At 45.3% G+C, this 25,321-nt stretch overlaps 1 protein-coding gene across 10 annotated transcripts in view; it reads left to right on the forward strand.

Annotated features, from left to right (window-relative positions):
* Positions 1-20,177: 20,177 nt before the first annotated feature.
* Positions 20,178-25,321, forward strand: part of PLA2G4A (phospholipase A2 group IVA) — a 71,947-nt gene continuing 66,803 nt past the window's right edge. For 2 of the 10 annotated variants that reach the window (XM_086842770.1, XM_086842768.1), the window contains exon 1: positions 20,916-21,064. The gene's annotated coding sequence lies outside the window, so the exon portion shown is untranslated. Of the gene's footprint in view, positions 20,839-20,915; positions 21,065-25,321 lie in introns of those variants that run through there. The other 8 variants (XM_086842763.1, XM_086842764.1, XM_086842762.1 and 5 more) reach the window with 8 other exon arrangements.

Raw genomic sequence — 25,321 nt, forward strand, 5'->3', positions numbered from 1 at the left:
CTTTGAGGGAAACTGTGCCCTGGAGAGACTCATCAGGAGATAAAGCCTTGCTGGCTTTGACTCCTCTCCCTAGGATATGCAGTTAGGGAAAATGTATAATGATCAAAATTACAGAAATAGAAAATAATTAAGGATCTACAAGCCCTGAAGTGGCTGTAAGAGCTCATACTCACAGCCCAGAGAGTTTATATCTGCCAGGATAAACATCCCATGTCTCTTTTTGGTGCTGGAGCTGTGTCAGTCATCCGTCTTCAGCAACATCATCCATTTATTTTTACCATTTGGATGTCTTGGGGAACCTGAAGCCAGCCAGGTGCACCATGTGCCTGCAGAAAAAGCCCTCTGCGAAGCGCAGAACTGGGGATCACAGGATCCTTAAGGCTGGAAAAGACCTTGGAGACCATCAGCTCCAACCATGGTTCTGAAGGGGATGTGTTCTCACACAACAAGAGTGTTTATTCCAGGAAATGAAGTGTCCAGGTTAGGGACTAACTGATGTCTAGATGAATTACTGTTTTTACAAGTAAAGTGTGTGAATTTATGGTTCTTATTGCTGTCCTTCACATGACTCATGCATTTTGATGGTGTTTCTTTGTGGAGCAGTTGTGAATTTGGTTTAATATTGACATGTCTCTCTACCACTATTTTTCTATTTATCCAGAGGCAGTCCTGACTATACTTTGGTATTTATTTCTCATTCTGACCCCCGGTGTAGAGAAGATAAATCATACAAGTCAAACAGCCAACAGAAAACAATCAGCTTGTCTGGTTCAGTGGTTTCCAGCAGCTGTGGAAACTCTGTGCTGGTTGCCTCTCTGTGTGCTGCTTGGAGGGAGTTCATTAAGTAAATGAGGGCTTTGCAGCGTTCTGGCAGTGTGTGTTATTTTGGGGTTACGTTCCAGATGACATTCTTCCAGGGACTGTTTTGGAGAGAGTTGCCAGCAACCTAGGGCCAGTGGGCTGGAGCCAGGTGGAAATAGCAGAGTTTATGTCACCAGCACAGAGCTCTGGCTGGGCAGCTAATTTTGGGCTGGTGCTTCTTTGAGGTAGCAGTTCCTGCATATGTCTGGTTCTAGCCATCACAAAGGCTGTCACAGCCTTGGGACAAGCCATCAGTGGTGCCCAGGCCAGCAGCTGGTGGCAGGGCTGGTGGGAATCACAATTTCCTGCTGTTCCAGGGAGTTTTTCTGTGCCTGCTGCTTGGTAAGAGGTCCAGCTCTTCTTAGGGAAAGAACACCTGACTCTGTGCAATGCCTGTGTTTCCTCTTGACTTGATTTCTGTGGGAAGGGCCAGAGCTGCTGTCCAAACCACTCCCCGTGGCTCTTCTCACCACAAACACTCCTCCACCCTCTCTCCTGGACTCCATGAACTGGGATCATCTGGGGTCGGACCCATGTGGGGTGGCTGGGAATGGAAGCGTGGATGTGGCAAGACAGACCTCGTGAACTTCCACTGGCTTAACTTGTGTGAAAGGCTGGAGCTCCTGTCCGGATCCATCAATTACGGATTGTTCCACATAGAATAATTCTGAAGTGTTGCACCTTGGCTCCTGGGGATTTTAAATGTTTATAGACTTTCCAGAGGGTAGGAAAGAGGGAAAATATTTGTGTGTAGATCATTTCTGTTATACTTGAGCAATATGAATGTTGGGCCTCTTCCCCAAGGCTCCTTGCTACCTGGTCTGTAGCACTAATGAATGTAAATGACAAAAGGCAGGCTTGCGAGCATTTCTGAGCAGGGGGGTGGGGGGAAGCCCCCAACAAAAGCAAAGTACAGCAGGAATCACCAGGTAACCATGTTACATCATTTTCTGTGTGCTGCACCCACTGGGCATGCAATATTTTCATATCAGGTGATTTGTTACCTGCTCCAAAGCAAGTCTCTGCAGCCCCATGGAGATTTACATTAAAATGATTATCCTTGGGTTGGAATATTTTAGTGATTGCCAATTACCTAGAATGCCTCCTCAGCACAAGGCAGTGCAAGATCAGTGTGAAACAAAGAACTTATGCACAGCATCAGAATCTGGACAGTTAAAATGTTCATGGTGGATGAGAGTGAGACAAGCCTGCCTGCAGAACTCCTCAGCTACAATGGCTTCATACACTGCTGGATAACACTTACCTAACTAACTGGGAACCACTTCTTATGCAAAAAACTCTATACAACTTCAGGCTTGCAGTCATCAAAAATTGTGTTGATTGAGGTAACATGTTTCATTCCATATCCTAAGGCTGTTTGGATTTCATCCAGGTGAACATTTCAAAACATCCCCTTCCCAGGTGTTCTGGTTCCAACTTAATTAGGAGAGTGATTTTAATTTTACTCTTTCTCAGCTGTTCTGTTTTGCTCTGATGATTACCCAAAATATTAATAAAGACTTCACCTCCTGTGCATTAAGAACTGGATTTTCCACTTGATACAGATGTGAATCTTTTTCTCTCACTTTGAGTTTCACATTTGATACAGCCATTTTTAACCTTCTTTTTAAGCTACCAGTATCTGGAATCAGTCCTGGTTTTGAGATGGAGTGCTTGTCCCTGAGCTCTAATGCCTGTTTTGTCTGGGATCAGGCATTCATGAACAGGAGCACTGCTAGAGAACATGTCTTTAAATACAGTCACCGCAGGCACATCCATTTCCAGGTGTGGAGCAGTATATTTGAAGCTTGTGGCAAACAATGTATTCCACATTTGCAGATTTTTTGTTTAAAATACAATGTCTTTTTCCTGAGGATATGCAAAGTGCTTTGTTTTGACAAGAGCTGAAATTATTTTAGTGCTGCCTGGTAAAGGGAATCACCCCTCTGCCCTTTCAATGCACCTGCGGTGGATTAGAAGTGTGGCATCCGTGAGAGATTTTAGAATCACAGAATCATTCAGGCTGGAAAAGACCTCCAGGATCATCCAGTCCAACCTGTGACCGATCACCAGAGCTAGACTACAGCATTCAACCCAATGAGCCCTTGTCAGCCAGAACAGAGCCCTGAGTGCCACATCCAGTCATTCCTTGAACATCTCCAGGGATGAGGACTGGGCAGCCCCTTCCAGTGCCTGTCCACCTACAATTCTGAGTTAGTAAACCTGCTGGGTACTGTGGCTAGGGGGAGATGCATATAAAAACCACTGAGGGGAAAAAAAAAGGAAAAAAAAAATAATTTGCTACCCTCAAAACTGAAAGTTAATAATTAACATGAAGGTAACCAATGCCAACAGAAATAAATAGTTTGTTTAGTTACTGAATAAAGTGTCATTAGGCAAATGAGATGACAAATTTGAATTGACGTGCATCCTAAAATAATCCATACAAATTTTGCAGGAGTGATAGCCACTGCTGTCGTTCTTTGAGGTCACATCTCCTCCTTTTATCCATATGACGTAAAGTGGGCTGGGAGCTGTGTGAGCCTTGTTTGCCTTCCTGTTACAGGAACTGTTCAGCTCCCTGAGGTTGTCAGAAACCCCTGAAACCTCCTTAAAAGTTTATGGGGGATTATGAGGAGCTGCAAGTTTTGGAACACCAGGCTATCCCTGTGTCACTGGGACTGTGTGTTAAGCTCAGAGACTGGATTTAAGGAATAATGGGCATGGCTAGGTGATCATTTTTGCTTTCATGTTGTTCTTTGGTTTGACCAGAGAATAAAGGTGAAAACCTAGCAAGACCAAAAACAATCATCTGTCTTTAGGTTCTCACTCCCATTGTCTTCCCACTCTGTTATCAAAAAGGAAAAATGTTGGTTTGCAAAATATTTACCAACTGAAAATGCCCAGCACGTTGCTGTCAGCTGGGTGTGGACATACATATGATTCACTCAGTTTTTAAAACCCTAGAATCCCAGAATGGTTTAGGTTGGGAAGTTTAAGCCTATCCAGTTCCACCCCCTGCCTCTTCCACTATCCCAAGTTGCACCAAGCCCCATTCAGCCTGACCTTGGTCACTTCCAGGGATGGGGACTCTACAACCTTTTCCTGATTTTGGTGAGAGCATGCAAGCCATGGATAATGATGTACATTGCGTGTCCTGTTCTGTCTCCTCTCCTTGACTCTCACCTCAGCATTCTCCTGGACAGATTTCCAATACTTATGTTTTATGAACTTTACTAGATAAATATGTATGAGGCATAATAAAATTTATTTAAACAGGAAATGGTAAATAAGAAAAAATAAAAAAATAAATAATGTTAAACAGATCAACATTTTGGGGAGAGAACACAAAATTTATCCACACATCTGACAAAATAGTGACTCTTTTTGGGCTGTCTCATTACAATCTTAAAAATGGGGAAGGTGGAGATAAAATAAGGTTGGGCTTATGAAGGATTTAATCCTTCCTGGTGAATATCTACATTTTAAGTGGCACAACTGTGTCCCCATCCTTTAATGCACAGAATTATGATGAGGAAAAGTGGACTCTGATGTACGCAGCTCGAAAGAGCCACACAACTCTGTAAAGGTGAAAAAATAGGAATTTATACAATTGGGACCCTACTGAAAAAGCTTTAGGAGTAGCTAAACCTGAGAGAATTGAATGGGATGCTGATGGTTTGAGCTGCTGATACAAGCCCCAGAACAAAGATCACTCAGGTGTGTGCATTGTTGCAGACTTTCCTGTGATGCTTCTGCTGCTGTTCCAACACATGACCTGCCTTGTTCAGAGAAGGGTGAGGACCCATCTGTGTATTTCCAGACACCCGCCATAGATATTCATGTTCTTCCTTATGCTCAGAGATAATTACTTAAGGAGATGTGTATTCTTAAGAGCAAACCCATTGCTGTCTTTGCTATTAACGGCATTATGGATCATATAAATGTTTTCAAATCTTCACCTAATCCCAGTCTCAAAGCTTCTGTATTTGTGACCAAGTTTCTCACTTCTTCTGACAGAACATGGGGGCAATATACGGTTTTATTTAAAAGAAAGAACAATATTAGGAAGTGAATAGTTATTTGTTTTGCATGTTTCTAGTTCATCACAAATTTCCATGTTTACCCTTTTATGGGAGGCACTGCATTATCACCTTAAGCTTTATCCAAGATATCCCTGGAGAAATAAAGAAGTGAACTAGCTCTTCCAGAGCTAGAAGAGGAAGGGTGACTTTGAGATTAAAATTAGGCTTTTGCAATTAGCTTCATGTGCAGCCTGGTGAGAATTGTTCAGGCTCCTGAACAGGTTCCAAACTCCCAAATGTAAGAGCAGAGGAACAGGACTGTTTTGTCACCTCTGCCTTGTCCCCTAGGTAGGGGCACACTTTGGAGTTCCTACTGAATTCACCATGCCTGGGATGCAGGGGCAGTGGAAGCCTGTGTCACAAAGTGCAAATGATCTTGCCAACAAGATGGATTGAGGGTTGTGACTGCAAACTCTGGTCACAAGGTGTGATCTGTGCTCACTGGAATTGCCCTCCTTATGCATTTCAATTAAGAGAAATTTCCAGTTCTTTCCATGCATGCTGAGGAGGGGTCTGCAAGTGAATTGACTTCTACCTGCGGAAATACTGTACTCATGTTTGGTCAGATCCATCCATCCTCAGCCCCAGCTTATTTGGTTTCTAGACATGAATCCATGACCCACTCCTTCCAGGAGGACTCTTGGGGAGTGCTCTCATGGGGACTCTTGCCCATGTGCTCTCGGATGCTTGGCATGTTGTTGGCTGAGTATGACCTCAGTTTTCTGAAAGCCAGCCTATTTCCAGCTGAGGTTTTAGGATCCTGATCCCACTTATTGATCCCTAACATCCACCAAATGTCTTGCTCCCAGCACATGTTTTAGCTGTATCTTGTACCTCTTTTAGCAAAAACCACCACACAGTGGGATTTGTGTATTGGGTTTGTTCCTGTCACTATTAAAAATACCGAATTTCCCAGTCCTTCCAGTAAGCAGAGACACAGGAGTGGCTGAGCAGAATCACAGCTTTGAGTTGTCTAGATAAATTAGCAGATAAATCATCTGAGAAGAGAACTAGAGTTTATAATTCAATCAAGTTGTTTTTGCAGAGAGAGAAGAGCTGAGTGAAAATACCCAAGAATTGCAGCTTTTGGTTAACCTTAGCAAGGTGAAATTAAATCTGGAATCAACAACAATACAGGGACATCTTTGCTACACAGAAGAGCATCTGGCTGCCAGAGTGATGAGCATCCTGGTAGAAAGCATCATTCCTAATCTTCCTTTCTTGGCAGCAATTTTTTCCTTAAGAGTAGAGAGGTCCTGGCACAGGTTTCCCAGAGAAGCTGTGATTGCCCCTGGATCCCTGGAAGTGTCCAAGGGCATGAAGTGTTGGACAGGGCATGAAGCAATCTGGGATAGCAGATGTCCCTGCCTGTGGCAGGGGGTGGTACTGGATGGGCTTTAAGGTCCCTTCCAGCCCAAACCATTGTAGGATTCTGTGAATTTGTTAAACCTGAGCATGCCCAGTTGTATAGAGGAAACCTCAGCTGGTTACTAATTCTCCTTTAGTTTCTTTTGCCTTTCTTGGTTGGCAGTAATGCATATTACTCCAGTGTGATGCAGGTTGTGTTTGCCTTGCTTTTTGTGCCTGTTTGTGGCTCATACAATCCTGGACAGATACATTCATATAGGTACAGAGATATGTTATAGGTGGAGGTATGTTTGCATATGTGGCACATCCAACCACATAAACCTTTATTTACAGGGTTTTCTGAGCCCACTGTGAACAATTTATTTGGTGTGTTTGAAGCTGTAGACTTAATTTCAATCTGGTTATGAAATCTATAGCATGTGCGTTTAGAGAGGTCTGGCTGTAGATAAAATTTTAGGTAAAATGTAGATAAACTCTTAACCACTATAGGAACTTGTAGTCAACTTGATTTAGATGTAGATTATTTCAAACCCCTAACCCAAGTGGATGACATGGATGCAGAGACTTTGTTTTTTGTTTTGATGGGTTTAGAATTTCACCATGCTCTTTCCACCCCCTTTGCACCAGGGGCCTGTTGCACTCAAGTTAAAATTAACAGTGGCAGATGGAATTCCTGGTCTTACTTCTCATACTTTGCTCCTTCATTCCTGTCCAATCACTTAAGGCTGTGGATGGGGAAAAGACATGGATATTTCTCTAGTTTTGGAAGGGAGTTAAAGACTATTTGTGTGCCAGGCACAGCCCTCGGGATTGTGTAACTGCAGTAAAAACACAGAGTTGTTCTGGCACTGTCAGAGTTGGCATGGAGGAGAAGAGTCCTTTGCTAGAACAAACAGTTCCCAAATCAGCCTCAGTGCAGGGATCTCCTCCTTGGGATTCTTTCAGTTTTGTGGAGTTATTACCATTGTGCTGAGTTTAGACTGGAAAAAATTTCCATCAGGGAAGGAGCAGTTAGTTTTTTCTACCTAATCTTTCCTTCCTAATGGCCCTCTGTGTCTGCTGGACTACTTGGGATTTCCGGAGCACTACTGACCTGAGCTCAGTTAGAAGTGCAAGCACTGGGACCTTCAAGAATGTTAGAATTACTGCTCAGTTCTTAGAAAAAATAAATCTGGATATTTTACACTGAAGGATAAAAATTTCAAAAAGAAAAGGTCTGTATCTAAGATATGTTTTTAGGACTTCAAAAGTGAATCGAACTTTCAAAACTTGAGATGTTTTGTTCAAGCTTGGGTTAAAAATGGCTCTTTATACCCAGGAATAGTAATGTGCCCATTCAAAGTTCCAACATCCCTTCCTACGAGTTTTACAAAACTACTGGCTGAAGGGAATGACAGCTTAGTATGAGAGAGAGTTTGAGTGAAGCATTGTCAAAAGAGAAAAAAATGAAATTCTGCCATTTCAAGTGCAAAACTCCTTGAAATTTCCAGCAGGCTGATAATGGGATGATCAGCAGTAAATCAAAGATGCTCACTAATTATAGTTTCCTTACAGAAGTAACTTCCCAGTTATTAGGAAGTTAACCCAGTATGATTTTGCTGTTGGGTCCCATCCCGTACCAGAGTAGGATGTAATGGTTTTTAGTGCAATTCCTCCTAGATCCTGTCATTCCCTTCTGAGCAGAGAAGAGCTGGAAGAAGTTCAGACCCAGAAATAAACCAGGTAAGTGCCTGGAAGGCTGGAGTTTTGAGAGGGTAATAAAGTAGGTAAATATACTGCATAACTTGGCTCCATGACAGGTCACCTTCTATGGACATACTGGTTGCGGAAAGAAGAGTTTCAGGTGTCTTTAAAGATAGCAAACAAAGTAATGGAGGAAACAGTCATCTGGATATCAGGAAGGGAATCCTTAGAAAATAATGTCTTGCAGATCATCCCATTCTCTCTCCAAGTAGTGATGGAAACCTTGGAGGGTGCTGAGAGCACATGAGGAATGGGGAGGGGGTGACATGGCAGCAAGAACAAACTGCTTTGTGAGAGGCAGGAGAGAGGGCAAAAAACCCTGTCCTGTTCTTGCCTCTTCCCATCCGCACTGGGACAGTCCCGCCAGCCCTGTGCTTGGAGTGGCTGCTGGGGGACAGCATCCTGCCAAGCAGCGAGGCTGTTCTGTGTGACAAAGCCTCTCCAAATGCAGCTGCTCTGAGGGTTTTATCTCAGCGCCTGAGAATCCTTCCAGCTCTGCCTAGAACACACATTCCATCCCAATGACAGTGGAATTTTAGGTAGCAGACACACTTTAACTGCCTTTTCTTACGTAGCTGGTAGCAGAGAGCTGTGATATGAAAGCTTGAGTTTAGGACTGGCCTCGGAGCAGAGGGGGACATGTCCATCCAGAGGAGCTAGAGCAAGGAATGCCCATTGTCTACAGTGACACCAACTAACTGGGGAGTCATGCCCTGACAGGAGCCAGCCTGGGAGAGCTGGGCTGTTCACCTGGAAAAGAGAAAGCTCCAGGGAGACCTCAGAGCCCCTTCCAGCCCCAAAAGGGGCTCCAGGAGAGCTGGAGAGGGACTTGGGACAATAGATGGAGGATAGGACAAGAGGCTTCCCACTGCAAGAGGGCAGGGTTAGATGGGATACTGGGAAGGAATTCTTCCCTGTGAGGGTGAAAAGGCCCTGGCCCTAGTGGAAGGTGTCCCTCTGCCTGTGGCAGGGTATGGAACAGGATGAGCTTTTAGATCCCTTCCATCCCAAACCTCTTCATGATTCTGTATATTCCATAAATTACAGCATTCCATCTCCATGCTTTACTGATGGGTGTTGGGGGTTAGGTTCATTCAATTTGTTTCTTTTTCTTAGAGATTTTTTAGGAGGGCATCTGGTTGTACTTCTCTCATCTGGGAGTTCCTCTCCAAGAGGCAGAGACACTGCAAGAACTGGGCAAGTAAAAGATGAGGCTGGGGCAGCAGCTCTCTCTCTCTCTCTCTCTCTCTCTCTCTCTCTGGGCTTCAGAGCAGGACAGTCGGGGCTGCTGCTTGGGGAAGGGAGTTTCGCTGCTGCTGCCGCTGGAGCCCAGCCCAGAGCTGCTGCTTCTGTCGTGGGGTGAGCCTCTGCTTGTGAGAGCAGCCATTGAACTGGGACCTTAGCAACACCTGCCTCACTAAAAGAGGGACTTTTCACCGTCTGCTCGGGTGCCTGGGATCCAGAGCTCCCCTCTCCCAGCCCTGCTCAGAGCCGGGCTGCCGCTGTCCCACCCCCGCTGCTTCTTCGGCGCTGCTCGGAGCTTTTGCTGCACTGTATCCCCACACCCCCTGCCTGCTGAGATGTGCTGCCGCTCCAGCTTGCTGTTTCTGTAAGTCCTGCTGCGGCACCCAGATCAGCTGCTCCAGGGGTTTGTGAAGCAAAGCCTTTGTCCCATCCCTTCCCGTGTGGGCCGAGCCGCCATTACCGCGTGCTCCCCGAGCCCGCGCCACAGCGCCCCCTGCAGCCGCGGGGGAATCATCGCACCCGCCCCGCCCGCCGGGAGCAGCAGCGCCCCTGCCGGCCGTGCCCGGAACTGCACCCAGGGGAAAGTGACCGAGAAGGGTCACTGGGTTCCTGCTCTGTTTGCTGTTAATGACGGAGTTGTTTGCTTTATTGTACATACTTGTAAAGAACTGCTATTCCTAGCCCCATATCTTTGCCTGGAAACCCTTTTATTTCAAAATTATAGTAACTGGGAGGGAAGGAGGCTCCTGCCTTCCTTAGTAGACACCTGTCTTTTGAACCAAGACAGTGGGTGATATTCCTAAAGGGAAAACAGAAATCAGAGGCCTTGAGAACCACACTGGAGAGGTGGAGTATGGGTGGAAAAGGCAAAAGAACTTGTTTGGTGACCTTTACCCCTCAGTAGTGTTATAATAAATTCTAAGGAAACACATAGGAAATTGGATGTTTGTAGCAAGTAATGGCCTGGAAGAACAGCCTGCAGCCTTAGGCAAAGCTGAAGACCAAAGACGTAGCAAATTAATCATTAATCACAGTAATGGTTTATTTTCAACAGTTTATTATAAGAAATGTAGTTTTTTATTGTCAGATACTCATGCTTTAGGATTTTCTGCTGCTTAGGCTTAGGATGGTTTACACATAGAGAATGCAGAAACAATTTCGTCTTGGAAAAATGAGTGTGTTAATGAGAATCAATTCCCTGATGGAAATGATCCCACAGGATTCAGAACAAATAGAGAAGGTGGCCATTTGTGACCCATTTCAGACCAGCCTTTAAGTGTACAATTAAAATTAAGTGTATGTTTATATTTCTTTGACGTCAGTGGGACTTCAACAGGGCTTTAGTGATGTCCTGACTAGAGAAGCTTCCATCACCTCATAGTTCTGCTGATTTAAACTTGGACTTAAAGAGATGTCCTTAAAGCTGCCATGCATTTTTATGTGATGTTCAATCCCACTGGTAAATGTGTGCACAATAGAATAAAAATGTAGGGCCAAGTCGTATTCAGAACCAGAGCTGGCTGCAGGATTGATGGCAAGATTTTATACAGCTTTGTAACAATTTGTCTCTACAGGAAACATTGTTTGGGAGTGTAAAGGGAGAGGTCTCATTAGGGAAAAGGCAGCAGGGAATATTTTTATATTCCTTGAATGAGGTGCCATTCCTCAAGTGGAAAGGGAAGAGGTGGCCAGCAAGGAGAAAAGGGTTTGTTCTGATAAGCAAAGTACTGTAATAAGCTCTGTGTGCTTGGCATAAGATGAGAGGGGATCCTGATGTAAACTGTGCTGAACCTGCTCTCAGGGCTGGTTTGCTGAGATCTGGGTATTGACAAGGATTGGTGAACGCCAGTAATGGTTTATGCTGCTTCAGTGTTTTAAAAAAAAAGGCAAGCAGAGCAAAAGGAGAAAGATTGGGGTCTGCAGGCCCAGAAGTGGAGGGTGCAGCTGCAGGTGAGGGCCCTGCTCTGCAGTCAGCATTGTTGCATCAGGACAGCTGGGTGAAATTCCTCCAAACAAAAAGCATAACAAAGAAAAGAGAAATTCTACAAATGTTTCAAGCACAAGAACTGTTCTCCTAATGTTCTGCATCCTGACTATTTCTAACAATCTGCATACCTGGGTACCTTGTTACCATGATGGTTCTTCACCAGGATCTTTATGAAATTACCAATACTATCTGTGAGCTGTTTTTCTCATGTGTTTTGTTCACTTGCCTACTTCTGCAAGTGTCACAGGACTGTGTCCTTCTGCCACTAGCAGGCTGGTTTGTCATACTGAAACATTACTGTCACATACTGACAAAAATACAGTTTATGTTTCAATCTGTGGGTATTTTTTCTTCAGCTGTTTCACTTGGCATGTCCACAGGAGTAAGCCCTGTTGGACTTAAGGTAAATACAGTTACCTCCCTTGACAGAATGTATTTTGGGAATATCCAGAGATGTAAAGAAGCATAATCATTGAGGACTAAGCTGTTGCACCCATTTAGTCATTAATAAAAAGGATTATGCTCTATCAAATAATAACTTCATCTACTAATTCCTGTATAAGGTTTGTTTTCTCTTTGGCAAATTGCTGTGTATTCTTTTCCAGTAGATAGTGATACTTGTAAGGGGTGAGTAGATAAGGTATGAATCATTGGGTCAGACAATATCCTGAGTGGGAAAAGACCCACAGCAATCATGGAGTCCAACCCCTGTCCCTGCACAGACACCCCAGCAATCCCACCCTGTGCACCCCTGGGAGCATTGTCCAAACACTCCTGGAGCTCTGGCAGCCTTGGGGCCGTGTCCATTCCCTGGGGAACCTGGGCAGTGCCTGCCCACCACCCTCTGGGGGAAGAACCTTTCTCTGATCTCCAGCCTGACCCTCCTGTTCTGGTGTTCTGCACTCTGATCTTTGGTTCTCCCCCAAGGCAATGGGTGAGACAGAGATGGAGTTTAAAGGCAGGATGGTAGAGAGAAGCCCTCTCAGAAGAGACACTGCTTGTGGGGAAGAAGCCCCCTTTTTCACAGAATCATAGGGATCTCCTCAATTTTCTTATGTAACAAAAACCCTTATCCTGGGAGGGTCCAGTTAATTACTTTGAGAGTTAAGAGTAAAAATCCCAAGGCACAGCTCATGTTTAGGAATCATTCACCACAGAGATTTTAATTCCTTAGGAATTTAGCTGCCTTAGACCACGCCACCCCCCAGACCGCTCTGTCCCAGCACAGAGCATGAGTCCCTGGAGCTACAGATCAGGGATTACAGGGCTGAAAGCCTTTCCTTGCCTCATACTGCTTTGAGCAGCAGCACCAGGGATGCCAGATTGGGGTCAGCAGACCCCAAAAGTTTAAGAGAATGGGGGAAGATTTAGGAAAATTACCCAGAGTATTTCTGTAACTCAACATTGTGAAAAAATACTCATTTGGATAGTCAGTTCCAGAGACACAAAATGCACATTTTTTCTTGCTGTATTGGAATGCTAAGTTTTGTCTGTAGAGTTGTAAAAAAATCCTTCTCCATGCACCATGTATTTATCATCTGTTCTGCATTGATTCTCTGTGTGATGGTGGCTTTGAATATTTTCAGGTTTTAGTTGTTTCTTAGCTTCTACTTGCAAAATGATTTGTCAGATTGTTATTCTGGGGAGACTTAAGGCTTGCTGCTGGGCAGGGTGGGGTGGGTGATGTTTGTTTCATCCTAATGTTTTCCAGCTATTTCTGGGAGCAGATGTCTTTAATCACAAGGATCCTCTACTTCAGAAATAAATAACCGAAATATTCATCACTGAGTAGAATTGACTGCCAAGGATCAATCTGATAAGGAACAGCAACTTACAAATTCAGTTGTTGGTGAGAAATCTTTAGATTTGCTCTTACTCCAGCATGATTTTGACCTTTTATAAGATAGAGAAAAGATTTCATAGTTCCTCAGGGAGATATGTACAAGTCTGTACAATACCTGAGAAATCAGCTGGCACCTGATTTCCTTGTTTTTATTTGTATATTAAGGCAAACGTGTTTAACTTCCAGCTGATTTATTCCATCAAACAAAAAACAAGCGTGAAAAAAATACAATTTCCTCATTCTGCAGATGTAAAAAATTGTTCACTTTTCTGTGTATTCTGCAAATTTGGACTCAATTCTTCCTGAAACAGCAGGTTGGGAGATTGTTCCACACAGGACTTATTTTTGATTATTTGATGCTTGGTACCAGACTGAATATGTATTTTGAGGTTCTTCTGCTCTAGAAGTATTTTGAAAATTCAAATTCAGCCTCAGTACACAAAAATTCCTTTTTTTCCTCTGATGGAAAAGGACTGAGGGTCCATAACTCCTACTGGTTATTACTGGTCCTATTTGAGTTTGTTTTACAGAGTGTTTCTTTGTGGTTAGGGAATGTTTTTATGTGCTTTGCCTTTGTCATAATAATATAATAGATTTAGGGCATTAGAGAATAAGGTTTCCTGATAGTCAAAAACTTTGATGGTATCTAGGAACTTTCCTGAATAATAGTACATATTTAAAATAAACCCAACCCTCTGTGTCGTGTTGTGTCTTATATCAGCCTTTGATGTTGCGTTTTCATGTCTAACTTTGTTTATGGGTTTGAGACAGACAAATTAACAGTCAGGAGAATGAGGACAAAATAAGCTAAAGAGATGAAGAGGTGTTTATCAACAGAAGATGCAAAACTCAGCAGCATTTCTCCAGAGTTTCTCATTGGTCCGTCACACCTGGAGTTTTGCACTGCTCCTGGATTTCCATTAAAATTTCTGATGTGGAACCTAGTCTCTCCTGGTCACAACAGAGCTCAGATTGATTTTAGTCAACAGAGAAGCCGAAGAGTAATGGCTGTATGGAAAGAAAAGGAAGGCATTAGAACAGAAATGGCCTCATTTGAGAGAGGAAATGTACAAGTTACCCTTTAAGTGGAGTGTTGTCTTGGAAGAGCCTGAATGAACCATAAAACCAGTGACCCATGATGTTAATAACAGAGTGTGAAGTGAATGTTGATGGTGCCATTACTCTCAAAAGGGCAAACAAGGTTGTCCAAACACCTTCAGTTATTTAATGAAAATATATCTCCTCAAAAGTATAATTTCAATATAGTCTCTGGGTTCCTCTCAGTTTTCTTGCACTTCTTGGGAGTGGGGTTGACTTATTTTGTTTTGATTTATGTATTGATCGCAAGGTCTTCATTAGTTACTGATTTTGAGTTTGAATTTGAAGCTGAATTCTATTTCTTGTAGCTATTGGCACATATAAAGAGAAAAGTTTGCACTGACTTTTTCTCTAATAATGGTTACAGGACAGGGCTGAGACTTCTGGACCTGTGAATCCTCACTTCTTCCCAGGGAACATTAAATTATATCTATAAATATGTGATAACCATATAATTTTTTCAAGGGGAAATCAAAGGGGAACTTCTGGCCACAGTTGTCAACAAGGTACTGGGCAAGAAGACAGGTGGGAAATGTCAGTGAATCTTCAGAATAATGAGATTCATGCCATTCATGTTCTTAAAATGTTTGGTTTTTTTTGTCTATTGCCTCTTTTGGTGACTGATTTTTGTTTAGACTGAGGCCATTTTATTCATATCCATAATGTAAGTGTTATTCCTGGGTAGAATTTAATAAAATATTTGATCCTGTACTGATCTGATTTAAAATATCCTAATATAAATAGGATCACTCTCGGTATAAAATTATTCTAATTTGTTGAAAAGTCACAAGTCAAAGTCACATGAAAAGCCAGTTTCCTGTCAAGGAAAGCTGGGTGTATCAAGCCCTGGGCAACCTGCTATGACCCAGAGCTGCCTCTCCTTTGAGTTGGATAGGAGCCACTTGAGGTTCTTTTCAGCCAGTTCTCCTGTGATCCTGTCATTTTATGAGGCCAGACACCATAGATACAACAGCAGGCAATTACAGGCACTGACTTCTCCCTTAATATGAAGGTTTCCCCCAACATGCTGCACTTCAAGCACTCAGGGGTTATTTCAGGATCACAGGATTGTGACCAAAACCTTATGTTATTTTAGTCCTTTATGTTTGTTTCCGTAAGTGGCATGGGTAACTTGGCCACAGCCCCAGAAAATCACCTTGTAGGTGGAAGCAGGGAGAGAAGGAAGGAGAGGAATATCAAGGAATCACACCTGATTGAGAACTCACTTCAGAAGTCCCTTGTGGTGCAAAGTTTTCTCATTCACAGCGGAAAGTCTTCCAGAATTATTACTTAGTTTTTATGTCATAGGGGAAATATTTCTATGTGGGAGTGGGGAAGTAAGGGCAGAGGCAAATTGGCTTGGAGGAAAAGCCATTTTTCTGCAGCCCTGACATATCAGATAAATGGTCTTAAGGAGCAAAGTAGAAAAAAGGAATGCATTTACTCTGCCAGATGTCAATGATAGAAGGCACCAGCTTGAAAATCCTGCTCTAGGCAGAGCCCCAGCTAAACCATATCAGGATATGCAATGGATAAGCAAATGGCTATTTTTCACTAGGAAAAATCTTAATAGCAAGTTCACAGTCGCCCCCCTCACCTCATGGTGCTATAGATAATGATTTTCACCACAGGAGGAGAGATATTTTATCTTGACAAGAGCAAATGTCAGGCTTCCATGGAACACCTCATGTTTGTAAGCCTGATCAAAGAGTGATTTTTCTCTGATACATGGTGAAATGTCTGGAAGAAAATAGTTGGTTTGTGTGAAGCATCTGACAAAATACCCTTTTTTGTTTACTTAATTGCGTGTTTGTCCTGCTATTCCCACTCTCCCTTTTCCACCGTCTGCCTGAAGCTATGCCCTTGAGAACACACTAAGAGTGCCCCTGTAATTTGGCACGGCTTTCCTTGAAGTTCTGCCTCAGGAGGGACCTCTGTGTGCTCGGTGCCTCTCAAGGCCCTTTTCCACACCCTGTCATTGCCTCACCGCAGGGCTCATTTCCACTGCGGAGCAGCCTCAGGAAGGGAGGGAAGCCGAGGGGGCAGCGCAAGGTCTGGGGGCTCCAGCAGCTCTCGACACACACACGGCAGGCAGACAGGTCAGGGACACTGCAGCAGGCAGCTCTTAGTGGACTGAAATACCCTGAAATTCCAAAAACAAACTCCACATAAGAGACAAGGGAAAGAGGTTTCTTAACCCATTCCAAGGTTAGTTGATGAGGCGCCCCACAACGCAGGACCTGCATTGTGTGGGGAAGAATGAAGGCTGGAGGAAGGCAGCTACTAAACTTCATTTGTCACAGGGAAAATAAATAAATCATGAAACCCTACCCATAATTTCCTTGAAGAAACAGGATTAAGACCAAAAATAATTATACAAAATAACAAGAACAGTCACAATGTATAAAAAAAGCTTTTTATTTTTCCTTGCGTCAACAAGAAGGGAAGAGGAATTCTTGACTTTTAGTTACTCAGCTCCTTATCAGGAGTCTGAGTTGTTTCCTTGACCGGGAAGAAATCAGAGTTTTGTTAACAGAACTAACTCTGGGAGTTCTAATAGAACTCCAGTGGAAATACTGGAGTTCCCCTGTTTGCTGGGGGTTGTGTTTATTCCAGCATTTGCTATCTGTAAAACCGCAAAAACTATAGCCCCTGGGAATTGCACTTTGGAGAGATTTAAAATGCCGAGAAAGAGAGTCAGAGATAAGCCCTGGGTCTGCAGATTCCCCCTCTTTAGCAGAGTTCAGGGGCAGATGATCAAGCCTGTCAGCAGCTCGTGGCTCCACACAAGTCTGTGGCTGGAGCAGGACTGTGCCAGAGAAGGTGGAGCAGGAGGACCCCCAGGAATGTGGCTCACACTTGCCCTGGACACTCACAGGCACTTCTGAGTGCTGGGAACTCTGCTTCTCTTGTGCTCAGTAGGGCAACTCTTGGGCACTTCAAATAAGTACATTTGGAAGATTCAGAGCACAGATAAGGGGGTTGGACCCTCAGCCTAGTTGGTCAATCCCTAGACAAAGGGGAAAGGGTAACTAACTTGATGAGAACAATTTTATTCATGCTTTTGTCATCTCTACATGTCTCCTGACCAATACTTAGCTTGTCTGACGCATTTCAGAGTCCTTTCCTACCAAGAGATGAGGGAGGTGGTCTTCAGACAGTGGTTGATGTGGAAGACAAAAGGACCCAAATAACGGCACCATTATTCCAAAATTCGCTGCATTTTTCTGGTTAATGTTCCCTCAAATGGCACATTGAGGATGTGGAGGAGGAGGAGGCTGCCACATCAAACAGGCACTTTCTGAGCTGGCAGTCCTAGGCTGGCTTTCTAAACATACACTTGCCCTCCTTTGTGACAACACTTACAGGGCAGCTCTTCCCTACCCTGCTTTTTTCCCTCACAAATGAGACAGACCACTAGGTCATCAGTAGTGGCCAGAGTGGCTCAGCCCCTCAGTGCATCACAGCAGGGGACCAGTAGGATAATGGAGAAAATGAGGTTTTTTGCTTGCTTTGTGTGGAGGACTGGCTTGCTGTCCTCTAATTGTGGCTACTGCTTTGCCAGACACTTCACTTTGTTAATACAATGTGAATGCTCCTACGTGCCCCTCACTTGTAGAACAGTATCCTTTGGTTTGCTGCACTTTGAGGAGGTCTTGGTTGAGTCATTCAAGCTTTTTCTTCCCCTCTTCATCTTTGCTTTTTTATGACCACATTTTTCAAAGAAGTGAGTTCCAATTTAGGCACTGAGTTTGTGCAAAGCCCCAGTGTAAAAATGGGTCTTTGGAAAGAGCTTGATGTCAATGTTGAAGTGAAACTCATTCTTGTCTTTTGGTGTGTCTGGAGAAGAACTGATATCTTTGAGAGGTGTTATGTTAAGAGTGCAGCTTGTGGGTGAGCAGCAGCTGAGGTTTGAGCCCACCAGACTCTCCCACTGATGTTGCAGTCCGCAACCTCAGGATCATGTCCAGAGAAGCCGCAGGGTTCTGGGGACCAGCATGGAACACCAACGAGACAGGCTCCCATTCATGAAACCATTTATTCAGCATGGGAACAAACTCAGGTCCAGAACAGAGAGCCCCGAACAGAGGTTGAGCAGGGGTTTTTGAGGGACAGAACTAGGGTGGAGTTCAGGGTCAGGGACCACTAGAAACACAGCAAGGGAGAAACCCCCAGGGACTCAAACCCAATCAGAACTCCTGGGCCACCCTTCACAAGGGGTTTGGGGTGGGACAACTTCATCCAGGGCTCACATACCCATCCCCCAACACAGGGGGTCAAAATTCACACACATGGCCTACAGCCATGCCTCTCCTTTAACAATGCTTATCTGAAACTAACTCTTGGCCTCCCCGAGGCACTTCACGACACACTGACTCACTGTGAACTCCAAAAGCACAGATGAGAAATACTTTTTTGGGTGTTAATCAAAGGATCATAGACTCATGGAATAGTTTGGATTGGAAGGGACCCTAAAGCCCATCCAGTTCCACCCCTGCCATGGGCAAGGACACATTCTGCTATCCCAGGTTGCTCCAAGCACCATCCAGTCTGGCCTTGGACACTTCCAGGGATCCAGGGGCAGCCACAGCTTCTCTGGGCACCCTGTTCCAGGGCCTCCCCACCCTCACAGGGAACAATTCTTTCTTAATCTAAACTTGCCCTCCTTCAATTTAAGGCCACACCCTGTTTAGCAGGAAATGATGCATCAAATAGTACAATACAAATTAGAAATAAATTTCCCATTTCAGTGTATTTCAAAACACTTAAATTTTAAATCTATTACAGCAAAACAGAAAAAATGTGGATGAATGGAAGGGAATTCCAAGGTCTTCTTTAATTATCATGAAGGGCAAAAGTGATAGCATTAATAATGACTTAAAATTCCACTTTTTAGATGGAAATCTAAAGGGGACTGGGTGATCACGCAACACCTTGGTGGACCTGGCCGAGGTTCACGGCACAGTGTAAGAGATGGTCTGAAGATTCCCTCATCTGTCTCACAACCGTCTCAAGGACAGAGACTGAGACCCTGAATATCACAAGGAACTTGGTTTTGGGGTTTGGGCCTAGCTGAGGTGGATGTTTGCTAAGTGATTGTTTGCAGGTGGTTGCACGGTACACTGCCCTTATTCTGCTGGTGAGCAGAGGCTTGTGCCTGGTACCCTGTGCAATGGGTTTCCACGACACATTGCCCTCGTTCCTGCTGGTGAGCAGAGGCTTGCAAGATGTGGTCTGCTCTGTACCCTGCACCTGCCCCCCGCACAAGGGAATTCATCACAGTGATCATCAATCGCCTCTGGTTTTGGCCCTGTGCCCCTTGCTTTGCAAAAGACTCTAAAATTATACCCCAAACTTACCTTCCTTTGAGATCCCCCCAACAGACAGAAGACTCTGCATCGTTGGACGGCTGAGTGGACTTCGATGTTGGCAGCTATAATCCCCTTACTCTCTTTTCCTTATGCTTTGCTTTCTCCTCTTTTCTCTCTATTGCATATTAGTGCTGATGAGCACTCAATAAAGTGTGTTTTGCTGTTTAAGTCCTCGGTTTGCTGATAATCTTTTGTACTCTGAGACCGACTAAAAGAACCACATCACGAATCCCACCTTGCGGATCGTGACACGCAGTCACCACTGTTTCAACACCCTCCGTTTCAAAACGAAGTCTGTAAGTGAAAGTGTTGCACGTTCAAATGTTCGCGAGTACTTGCAGGGAATGAAAGCGTTTTGTGGTCACACCTGCTGAATCAAGCACCTTGAGGAAGGCATGTTCCCACAGTAACACCCACCGCCGCCGCCACAGCAAGGGGTATATAAAGCAAGGGATATCTTAATGCAAATTCCATTTATTTGATTGCTATTTTCTGCCACATCAGTCTCTCACTCCGGCTCCAGCCAAGCGCTGCCCGCCCGCCTCTCTCCTCTCGGCAGCGCCCGGGGCTCCTCCGTCCCCTCGGCCCGGTCACCGCAGCTCCCAGAGGGACGGAGCCGCCGCAGCCCTGCCGCTGTGCCCCTCACAGTCGCTGTCCCCTCACAGCCGCTGTGCCCCTTCACAGCCGCTGTCCCCTCACAGCCGCTGTCCCCTCACAGCCGCTGTGCCCCCTCACAGCCGCTGTCCCCTCACAGCCTCTGTCCCCTCACAGCCGCTGTGCCCCTTCACAACCGCTGTCCCCTCACACAGCCGCTGTCCCCTCACAGCCGCTGTGCCCCTTCACAGCCGCTGTCCCCTCACACAGCCGCTGTGCCCCTCACAGCCGCTGTGCCCCCTCACAGTCGCTGTCCCCTCACAGCCCTGCCCCCTCACATAGCCGCTGTCCCTCTCATGCTCCCTATCACTTCTCACAGCCGCTGTCCCTCTCACAGCCACTGTTCCCCTCACACCCCTTGTCCCCCTCACACCCCTTGTCCCCCTCACACCCCTTGTCCCCCGCACGCCCCCTGTCCCCCTCACACCTCTTGTCCCCCACAGCCCCGGCCGGCGCCTGGATCCTCCTTAAGAGGCGGTGGCGGCGCGGGCCCCTCCCCGCCCGGAGCGCGGAGTCGCCCGCGGCTGGAACGGGAGCGGGAGCGGGACGCGCCCGGCGGAGCCCGGCAGCCGTAAGCGCAGGGTGGGAACGGGGGGTCACTGGGGCCGGGCGCGGCTGGAACGGCCGTAGGGGCGGGCGAGGAGCGGCAGCGGCGCCGGCGCCGGGGTCGGGGCCGGCGCAGAGCCGCCCCCGCGGCGGGACAGGACGGTCCGGATCGGGGGCGGCGGAGCCCCCAGGAGGAGCAGTGCCTGCGCGGACACCCCCGGCCGCGCCGGCCCCGCTCTCTCCAAGGCGAGGGCTCCGAGAGGTACGGGGGAGGCAGCGCGGGGAGAGCGGGGTGGGAGCGGGACCGCGGGGTCCCTGCACAGGTCCCGCAGCTCCATCCCCAGCCGGGGCGGGGGTGCGTGCTCGGACCCTGTCCCCGCGGCTGGCACTGTCACGGGCACCGGCGGTGAAGCTGTCGGCCGTGGGAGCTGTGGGGAAGTGCGGCAGAGTGGCTGCCGAGGGAACATATCACAAAAAGTGTGCGAGTGCAGCTTTTCTCATGGGTCTGAAGTGAGAGAAATATCTAAGAGTTCCTGGTTACGGCCTTTAGCAGGTTTCTGTTCAGTTACATTGGTGTGATCATGGTCCAAAATCACAGAATGCTTTGGGTTGGAAAAAGTCCATCCAGTCGCACCCACTGCCACCTTCCACTATCCCAGGTTGCTCCAAGCCCTGTTCAACCTGGCCTGGAACAGCCTGGTTTTCATGGGGCTCCCTGTGCCTCTTTGGGACCAGGCTCCCACACTTACAGGTGCAGGGTAATTTGCTCTGTCCGGCCTCTGGTCAGTCCTGCCTCAGTGGTGCGACCAATTCCTGTGCTGGTGGTCGTGCTCCCCCCAGCAGTTCAGGGGTTTGCACTGGGGAGCTGGTGTGAGTTGGAGCTGCTGGGCCCGTGTGACTCCTGCCCAGAGCTTGTCCACAGGTACCTTGTGCCTTCCCTTTGGGGAAAATCCCTTCCACTGCTTGAATTGCTGAGTGTGGAATTTCCCATATGGGTGGTGGGATGCAGACTCTCGGTTAAAGCTTCCAACCCCTGGGCAGGAGCAGTGGTGTGGTAGGACCTGTAACTGCAGTGGATGTTCCTGGCAGAAAATGCTATTCTGTACCTCAGTGGGGTGAGATGCATGTGAAGCTATTGATAGATAGGATCAGCTTCTTTTTGGTTACCAAGAGCTGTTCAGCCTGCTAAGGATTCCAGACAGGAAGCATGAATCTAAAACTGATGTGCTTTTTTTATTTTCTTTTTTGTTAGGGAGGGGTTTCCAATATATAATGTGGAGATAAATGCTCTTCTAGCACTGTTGTGTCTCCAAATCTTCATGTTGGCCCTGTCTACTTTTCTGCACTCTCTTGTTCTCCTATAGCAGGGATCCATAACAAAAGCAAAATGCAAATATTGATTTATGCTTGAATCACATAAATTAATCTCTTCCTGCATGACCAGTCAATCTTCACTGGAAAAACACCAGTTTTTTGACTCTTGGCACGAAGTGCTGTTTATGAGTTGTTTTTCTAAAAAAAATTACAAAAAAAAAAACAAAAAAAAAGAAAAGGGAAAAAAGAAAAGTTATCCAGTGCTCCTGTGTCACTAGGGTTGCATACTTGATTTCAGCTTAACTTGAATATGTTCCATTGAACATTGTTATCATAAGTATAATTTTTATGGCACTTTGAATAGGTTACTTTTGCCACTTGGCCTGAACCAGCTAGAATGGGAAATATTTCAGGTTTTGCAATAGTTTTTCTCTTCAGTTCATGAATTTTCATCCTACAAAGGGGAAAATCACCAGCATGGGGTGAACAGTGAGTATTTCCCTCAGAGGTATTCCTGCAAAGCCATTGAGCAAACTTCACTGACACTTTGGATAACCTCAGTTCTTCCTGACGATGCCAAGGGCTGAACCCAGTGCAATGCAGAAATTACCTCCTGGGTGCACATTGCTGCAGGAATAATGAGAATGGCTCTGTTGGAGTGTTTGAATTAATGTGCAACATTCAGGGATGTGGGAACCTTGATGACTTCCATGTGGGTTGGAGTAGGACAGTGTTGGCAGTGGAACTGGAGACTTGGGAACTTTGAATTCAAATCACATGATGTTAATTGAATGGCTTTGGATGGAAAATACCAGGGATAGCAGCAAGTAGCATCCAGAGAAGGAAGTGTCTCCCCCATGTACTCAGAAGTTCAAGTATATGAAAACTAACTACAAAATATGAGAAAATACTTAGTTTTCCATGGAAGATTTCTAGCTCAAGAGGTAAAAGCCCTGAGTATGGTATGGTCTGTGGTGAATTTGGAGTTGAGAGATTAAATTCCAATTTACTTTTTACCTGGCACATAATACTGCTGTGGAGCAGTCTCCCTGTCCTTCAGGGCACACATCCTCTGTATCTGAAGAAGGGCAGTGTCCTTGAGGGAGCAAAACTGAATTCTTAACTAATTGTTTAGTTGACACTGATGGGCAAGTATGTGTCAAAAATATTGGTGCCTTACAATCTGGGCATCATTTAAGCAATAAAAGCAGGTCCTTCCTTACAGCTCTGATTCAGCTAGGGATTCAGCTTTCAGTTAAATCCTGGGGCCAACTCATGAGACACTTTTAAACTGTGTTATCAATTGGTCTGGCTTTATTTCATTTGTTTCTTTCTAAACAGAAGCTCCACATCATTTGTGGAAGAATTTGTCTTTGATTTGATGGGCAAGAGCAGCAGGATCTTGCTGTAAGATGATGAACTCTTGTCTGTGTTTGCTGTGGTACTGTGATGTAACTGTGTCTTTCTCAGTAATCTGAAAAACAAATCCCAGAACCTGCCTTGGTAATGGAAATTACCTCATCACTGCCCTAGGTTATAATAACGTGATGTAGTAACAGAATACTTTCAAAAGAATTCTTCCTTTTTTAAAAAGAAGAAAAAAGCAGGCCCTCACCACCTTGGTATTCAGGCTTTTCTGAGAGTTTTCATTTACCGTTTACCTCAGAGAGATGACCCAAATTTCCTGACTGTACCAATTTCCAGTAGCCTGTGTGTCAATGTCTGGAGCAGAGTTACTCAGCCCATGAGGCAGGGATGGGAGGTGGGCTCTAGGACAGGGGAAAGTGGTCCCCAAAGCAAGACCAAACTAAGCACCAAAAGCTTCCAATATTTTCTTTTATTTTTTAAAACAGACTGTGAGGAAAACAAAAGGAACTAGTGAACATTTAAACTTTATTTGTTTTAAATGAAAAATATTGTGGAGATACTGCAAGTAAGAATTCATGGACATTTTTGAGAAATATCAATTAGCTCTCCAGCTTGAACACATTGTGGAGGTGTCCAAGGCCAGGTTGGATGGGGCTTGGAGCAACCTGGGCAGGTGGAAGGTGTCCCTGCCCATGGCAGGGGTGGAACTGGATGGTCTTTAAGGTCCCTTCCAACTCAGATCATTCTGGGTTTCTGTGGTATTATATAGAATGACACAGCTCCTGTAAAAAATAAGCCCACAGTGTTAGTGAGGGGAAAATATCAGCCATATATTGATAGATGTACAGATTTGATTAATTTTGTCATGGGTTTATTATGGGTTGTCAGCAGTAGTGCTTCCTCAGCCGGTGCTGGTCCTGTCTGGACAGCTGGCTAGGGGACACTGCAGCTTTTCTCTCAGAACGTTTTCTTTTCCCAGAGAGTGGGTTGTGGGGATGACACTTCCATCTCAGCTCATGCTTTTGCTGTGTGCTGGTAATTCCAAGACTTCTCAGCATGTAGGGAAGGATGTTTTTGGGACCTGGACTGAGTACAGCTAGAGTAGGAGTCAGTGTGGGAGTGTCCCAGACTCTTTAAGTGATCCCTGGAGGAAAAACAGGTGTTTCCATGATAAAGTCCATGTGATTCCAAACAGATATTCCCCCAGAGCACAGAGATGATGTGCTGGGAGTGCCCTTTGCTCTGTGCAAGGGGCACAGTTATCTGGGGTTGATGTCAGAGCTGGAGTGAGTGGTCCCTGTGGTGTCTCTGAGCACTGGGCTGCTGTCCAAGCTGCACAGCTCTGCTGACAAGCCTTCCCTAATTGTGATGTTTAACCTCCTTCCAGATGAATGGTAGCACTGGTAACTTGGAGAGAAGAATACAGAGCTGTTTTTTCTCCAGATTACTTCAGCTTAGAATGCTGAATGTGTATTTTTCAAAATGTAGCTAAGCCTGCAAACAAAAATCTTTGTCTTTCCATCTTTCCAGCTTCCCAAAATACGCAAGTTTAGGAAGGAGACACAAAATACAGGGTCAAAAGCTTCCACACACACAAGTTTTGAACTATTTGAGGTGTATCAGTCACATCTGTTTTTTTGCAGTTACCCGATAATAAAGCTGACTCATCTTTGATATTCATCTGGTATTTTCTTTAGAATGATTTCAGCATAAATCAGTAAGACTCTAATTTATTTTCCTACTAGTATTATCAGTGCTCATATCCTTTGCCAAGATGTGCAATTCTACAATAAATTATCCTTTTACATAAAGGTCCTTATTTTCTGTAAGTGGCAGT

Source organism: Cyanistes caeruleus, chromosome 9 (genome assembly GCF_971803275.1).
Source record: "Cyanistes caeruleus chromosome 9, bCyaCae1.hap1.1, whole genome shotgun sequence".
NCBI classification, from domain to species: domain Eukaryota; kingdom Metazoa; phylum Chordata; class Aves; order Passeriformes; family Paridae; genus Cyanistes; species Cyanistes caeruleus.